General features: G+C 41.5%; 1 pseudogene; it reads right to left on the reverse strand.

The window, feature by feature from the left end:
• Positions 1–432: 432 nt before the first annotated feature.
• LOC135510137 (toll-like receptor 4) lies at positions 433–6,806 on the reverse strand (annotated as a pseudogene).
• Between the last annotated feature and the right edge of the window lie 380 nt (positions 6,807–7,186).

The following is a 7,186-nucleotide window of genomic DNA, read 5'->3' on the forward strand; positions in this document are numbered from 1 at the left end:
ACGATTTAGAACATAATGTTTAGTAAAAACGAATGCAAAAAATATCCGCATAACAGTCCCATGCTAATGAAAACGCATAATCTAATGCACAATTAGCCTACGTTGATTCACGGCCCACCATTAGTTCATTTTGGTACAGCTTGTCCCCTCAGCTAATTATCAGCTAATGTCAAAGAAGGTCATGTCTAGATGGAATACAGCTTTTGTCAAATTTGACATTGAAAGCTGTTGTTTATTTATGCGTTTTAGCTAACCCTAACCCTTTTCTTAGCCTTAACCTATTATCTTAACCTGCTATGTTCATTCTCAAAATCCACTGCGTAAGTTCTGCTAACCCTGTTTTGAAAAGTCAATTAAATGCCGTATAGCTAAAAAGCTGACAACAGAGATGCTAATTCTGAGAATAATGTCAGCTCATCAACAGGAACCAGTTTATGGTTGTGTTTTTGAGATGTCCCTCCATTTCGGGTAAGTGTTCTTCTTCAGGTATTTGTGGAGCCCAAACACTTTTGGTCCTCTCCTCCTCCTCCACGTCCTCCAGTATAATGATATTGTGTTTTCCCTCCAGCACCAGCCAGGACTGAGCCACCTCAAACTCAAAGCGACACCACGCACTGTCAATGAAGTGGAACAAAACCACCGAGATTACCTTGCGGCAACCGATGATGCCCTCGTCTATGATGTTGGAGGAGGTGGACTTGCCCACTTCAAAGTCCTGCTCATGGAGGCACAGCTGAATGGGAGGGCCTCCTTTCTCAAGGTTCTCCACCAGTTCCTCCATCACCCAGGCCTCGTCCTTGCTGGAGTAGATCACAAAGACATCGTAAAGGCAATCCTGCTGGTGGGAGATCTTGTAGCCTATCAGCAAAATGCAGCAATAACACCGGTAGAACTGGAACTTGAAGGCCAAGACTGCCAATGTAAGAATAAAAATGACAACAAAGATGGGCACTAAAAGTTTAACTCTCAAGATGTGCGTGCAGTATTCAACATCAAAGCCAAACACTTTAGTGGTCTGTGTTGATTCTGTTAATGGTTTACACAAAATATTTGTTTTTATTTTTATAGTTCATTTCACTGAAATTGCATTTTGAAGCAAAGCTAGGATTGGATTGAAAATGCACAGATATCAATTTATTTCCACTAAGAATCAACTCTCGTAACGTATTCAGATTAACAAAAGAGTTCCAGAGTAACTTCTCAATACCGCAAGATGAAATATCTAACGTTTCCAGTGGAGTAAGGTTCACAGAGAGGTTATTTGAGATATTCCTGAGTAATTTGTCACCAGATAGTTTGAGCATACTCAGATTCCTGTCATTGAAAGAATAACTGGTTTGTGACAGTGATTGCTGTATCAAAAATTTCCAGATACTTGTGATGACACCATGTTAAAAAGGTCATCAGCACCAGTGAGCTATTGTGGAAATCCAACCCTTCAAGAGATTCAAGTCCAGAAAATTGTGAAATATTTAAGTGGATCTCTGCATTGGAACTGATGTTGAGGTGGCGAAGTCGAAGTATGCTGAGTCTACAATAAATCTTTTATGACATAACCTACCTCTGTGCATTGTCCTTGCTGCATGCAAGAACAGAAAAACTGTCCAAAATGGGTATCAACCACATCATTTTGTATCTGTGAATATTACAAAACAGACACATTCATTCAGCTCTGGCACTGGTCCTACCACATAGATGCCCCGTTCTCATGCATCAGGGGATGTGGTGACAATGTGGAGACAGGGGAACACAAATTTAAATAGCTTTGTCCTTTTAGAAAATGAGAAACAGCGTGGGGCGGCAGGGTAGCCTAGTGAATAGAGCGTTGGACTAGCTACCGGAAGGTTGCAAGTTCAAACCCCCGAGCTGACAAGGTACAAATCTGTTGTTCTGCCCCTGAACAGGCAGATAACCCACTGTTCCTAGGCCGCCATTGAAAATAAGAATTTGTTCTTAACTGACTTGCATCCATAGATGAACAATACATGTGAGATGCAGAGCCACTTCTCAAATAGATAGTGATGGTGTAGTATCTAGTACTAGCCTATCAACTAACATGTTATTATCAATTACTAAGTGTTGAATGCTTTAGTAAACAACATGGTTTCTGCTCTCCTGTGGATTTTGTTTCTCCTGCGTGCTGTGGAGGGAGACATTTGCACAGAGGTAAAGTATAATTGAAGATCGGTAAAATGTAAAATTAGGCAACATTGAAAAGGATGGTGATGTTCAACGTTGGTGGTGCGACTGACCAAGTCAACAGACTATGATACATTTAATTCATGACCTATTCCCAGTTTCCCACATGGAATATATTTAATTTGATAGCTGTATTCATATTTTTGTCCCTGGAATTTTATTAGTTAACACATTACAATGAAAATAGTTCAAAATCCTAAAGGTTATTGATACTGTTAAACCACTGCATCATACTGTATTTATGACTATGTGTCTTAACATGTCATTTTTATCAGGTGATCCGAAACAGGCACTACTCATGTGAAGGGAGAAACCACAGCTACATACCAGCCCTTCATCCCTTCACAGAAACTCTGGATATCAGTTTGGTGGTGTGTAAACAAAACTGCTTAAAAAATTGGCAAGATTAGACGTTGGGGTATGGGGGAGACAAAATACTGATACCTACATATAAAAACATAGGAACTGTTCACATTGGAATTGTCTTGGTCACAATCTTAAAAGGAATATGTAATATGCAATGTTACAGCACAGTATTTTCCCTCTATTATTGGATTTGCAAGTCCTTGATCTCACAATGTATTTGGAATTATATTTTTGTCAACTATTGGACAAATCATATCGGTTTTATATGTTAGTGCGTACATAGTACATACAGTGCATTTGGAAAGTATTCAGACCCCTTGACTTTTTCAAAATGTTGTTACGTTACAGCGTTATTTAAAAATGTATTAAATAATTGTTTTCCCCTCATCAATCTACTGTATAGGGGTGCGTAATTGGTGGCTGTCACGATCGCCGTAGTGAGGAAACCAAAGCACAGCGTGGTGTGAATACATACTTTTAATGAATGAAGAAAAAACACGAAGTACACCAAACAAACAAACAAACAAACAAACAAACAAACAAAACCGCTATCGAAACTGAGTGTTAACATGCAACATCACAAAGACAATAACCCACGAAAATACCCAAAGAAGATGGCTGCCTAAATATGGTTCCCAATTAGAGACAACGATAAACAGCTGCCTCTAATTGAGACCCAATCTAGGCAACCATAGACATACATAAACACCTAGATGGTAAACAACCCCATAAACCTACAAAACCCCTAGACAGTACAAAAACACATACATCACCCATGTCACACCCTGACCTAACCAAAATATATAAAGATAACAAAGAATACTCAGGTCAGGGCGTGACAGTGGCAGGGAAGTCAGACACAGGATGGCAGAACTAGGTAGTAGCCAGAGCAGTTTAATCCAAAACCCAACGGCATACAAATACAACAGAATATGGGTACAAAAACCTGACGCGCACAAATAAACATGTGCACAAGCACTTATAACAAACAATTCCACACGAAGACATGGGGGAACAGAGGGTTAAATACACAACAATTAATGAGGGAAATGGAAACCAGGTGTGTAGGAAAACAAGACAAAACAAATGGAAAATGAAAAGTGGATCGACGATGGCTAGAAGACCGGTGACACCGACCGCCGAACACCGCCTGAACAAAGAGAGGAAACGACTTCGGTGGAGGTCATGACAGTACCCTCCCCTTGACGCGCGGCGACACCGGCCTCGGGGACGACCCGGAGGGCTAGGTGCAAGGCGATCCGGACGGAGACGGTGGAACTCCTGCAGCATTGAAGGGTCCAACACATCCTCCACCGGAACCCAGCATCTCTCCTCTCAGACCTTACCCCTCCCAGTCCATGAGGTACTGAAGGCCCTTCGCCCAACGCCTCGAATCCAGTATGGATCGAACGGAGTACACAGGGGGCCCCTCGATGTCCAGAGGGGGCAGAGGAATCTCCCGCACCTCAGACTCCTGGAGCGGACCAGCCACCACAGGCCTGAGGAGAGACACATGGAACGAGGGGTTAATACGGTAATCGGGGGAAGCTGTAACCTGTAACTCACCTTGTTCAGTCTCCTCAGGACTTTAAACGGTCCCACAAACAGCTACCCAGCTTCCAGCAGGGCAGGTTTCGGGATGAGAGCCAGACCAGGTCCCCCAGTGTGAACACCGGGGCCTCACTACGGTGACGGTCTGCCACAAAAGTGAAGAAGTGGACAGACCTTTGCCAGGCTGTGGATTCAGTCAAGGTGGGTTCTTAAAAATCCAAGACAAAAAAAGACAAAACTTCCAAAAATATGAGTCATTTTAACCCGTTTTTTATTCAAATAACAGTGTCTATTTACATTTGTGCCCTGTCTCCTGTGACAGAAAACACTAATTTGGAGGAAATAACGCTCCCATTATTGGCAGGATGGATGAAACTGGCATTGAAACCAGTGTGTCAGATATATTCTGTGTATCTGCAGAACAGGTTCGGTGAATACCATCCAATAGTTCAATCGAGCACAGGCTTAACTGAATGAACAACAAAGACGGAATGCAATATGACATTTTATTAAACCATTTGGGGAATGACCTCGTCTGATGATGCCCAGATGTGATGGCAGGTAGCCCTGCTGGCATCAGGGCTGCTGGCATCAGGGCTGCTGGCATCAAAACCCCCATATTGTTGGTCTCATTCAGTAGTTTTTACCTGATAAAGTAGAATCCTGTAGTAGAATTATTTTAAAAGTACCATTCATATTCCTAAAACATACATTGAAAATGATAACGTTACTGTTGCTGCTTCCTGTTGTCGTAGCTTTTTGCTTTATGGCCGAGTGTCAAAAGATTGGTTTTATATGCACAAATTCATAATCAATATGCTGAAATAAATTACGATATTTTGAAGACCAATAAATAAAAGATACTCCCTACACACACGTCACACTTGTGTTCAGATTATTTGCATTTTGCTAAATTAGTACCTTCTAAACTGGACATGCACCAATATTTACAAAGCAGTCACTGTTCTACTGTAATCAATAGAATCACAATTTAATCACTCACATCAATATTGTATTGAAATCAATGGAAGTGGGACAATAACCGCGGCGAAATGTACCGTTTGCGCTCTTCTGACAACATACCTACATGTCTGTTGATATATGATCACCTGTCGTTGCCATTTATCAATTTATATATCTGTGAGAAAATGATTTCGGTAGATAGCCAATACAGAAAAGGAAACAAAACACATGTTGACTGGATAATTTAAACGAATCATCAGCTCACATCGATTTGTAACAAGCGACAGGGGTTGGTTTTCATTTTAATTATAGTTTAAACTTCAAATCCATGAATTCATGTGAAACCAGATACTTTTATGGGCGGAGCGTCCGAATTTCTTTAAACCACTGTTTTCCACATGATAGTTACGTTTTTATTCCCACTACCGACTGGCGCGTATGACAAAAACACGTGTACTAAACGAAAGATAATGATCTGTTTTAAACAATATATTTTGGGAGATCGTGATGACTATAAACGTGAATGCTAAAATCACCAATCTGAGGTAAAAACGATGTGTATTTTCTGTAATTCACGCGTGGTGAAAACGTTAATCTGTGTAATGTAGTAAACACGTTCTGTCCACGATAGGGAAATTATCGTAATATAACTTGGTAAATCAATATTTTCTATATGATAATAAATGTAACACACACACACATTTTCACAACAATGACATATATTTATTCATATTTAAACCATGGAGAGACATTTTAAATGCCCCTAAACACAATTTAACCAGGATTTACATTAGATCCCGTGTGGCTGTTGGTTGAGCATGGCGCTTGCGGTGCCAGGTTTGTGGCTTCGATTTCCACCAGGGGGCAGTATGTAAAAAAAAAATAAAAAAAAAGTACAAAGACGTATGCACTCACTACTCTAAATCGCGTCTGCTGAAAGTCAAACATGTCGAGCGTCCATTGGATCTGTGAAACAGGCTAAAAGTTCGACTTCCCTATGTATAGGGTAAATAAGTGAATAACATTCTGCATATGGCTAATAAGAGGAGAATACGTTTGTATTCAAATCAAATCAAATTGATTCATATAGCCCTTCGTACATCAGCTGATATCTCAAAGTGCTGTACAGAAACCCAGCCTAAAACCCCAAACAGCAAGCAATGCAGGTGTAGAAGCACGGTGGCTAGGAATAACTCCCTAGAAAGGCCAAAATCTAGGACGAAACCTAGAGAGGAACCAGGCTATGTGGGGTAGCCAGTCCTCTTCTGGCTGTGCCGGGTGGAGATTATAACAGAACATGGCCAAGATGTTCAAATGTTCATAAATGACCAGCATGTTCAAATAATACTAATCACAGGCAGAACAGTTAACTGGAGCAGCAGCACGGCCAGGTGGACTGGGGACAGCAAGGAGTCATCATGCCAGGTAGTGCTGAGGCATGGTCCTAGGGCTCAGGTCCTCAGAGAGAGAATTAGAGAGAGCATACTAAAATTCACACAGGACACCGGATAGGACAGGAGAAGTACTCCAGATATAACAAACTGACCCTAGTCCCCCGACACATAAACTACTGCAGCATAAATACTGGAGGCTGAGACAGGAGGGGTCAGGAGACACTGTGGCCCCATCCGATGATACCCCCGGACAGGGCCAAACAGGAAGGATATAACCCCACCCACTTTGCCAAAGCACAGCCCCCACACCACTAGAGGGATATCTTCAACCATTATGATGTATGGTGGTTGGATTGGTGGATGGTCAGACTCAATTCAATTAACGCAACTAATTAAATTCTCTTCAATCCCAGGCAGTGTGAGGGTGTGTCAAGGGGTCACTGCTACTGGGAGGTGGACTGGAGAGAAACAGATACAGACTTCGCCATCACCTACCAAAGCATCAACCGCAAGAGCAACAGCATGCAGCAGCCTGGGGTGGAATGACAAGTCCTGGAGCCTGTACTGCTCTGAGGACAAATACTCCTGCGTAGTTTTTGGGGGTATCTGTACTTTACTATTTATATTTTTGACAACTTTTACTTCACTACATTCCTAAATAAATAATGTACTTTTTACTCCATACATTTCCCTGACATGCAAAAGTACTTGTT

The sequence above is a fragment of the Oncorhynchus masou genome, chromosome 23, assembly GCF_036934945.1.
Source record: "Oncorhynchus masou masou isolate Uvic2021 chromosome 23, UVic_Omas_1.1, whole genome shotgun sequence".
Classification (NCBI taxonomy): domain Eukaryota; kingdom Metazoa; phylum Chordata; class Actinopteri; order Salmoniformes; family Salmonidae; genus Oncorhynchus; species Oncorhynchus masou.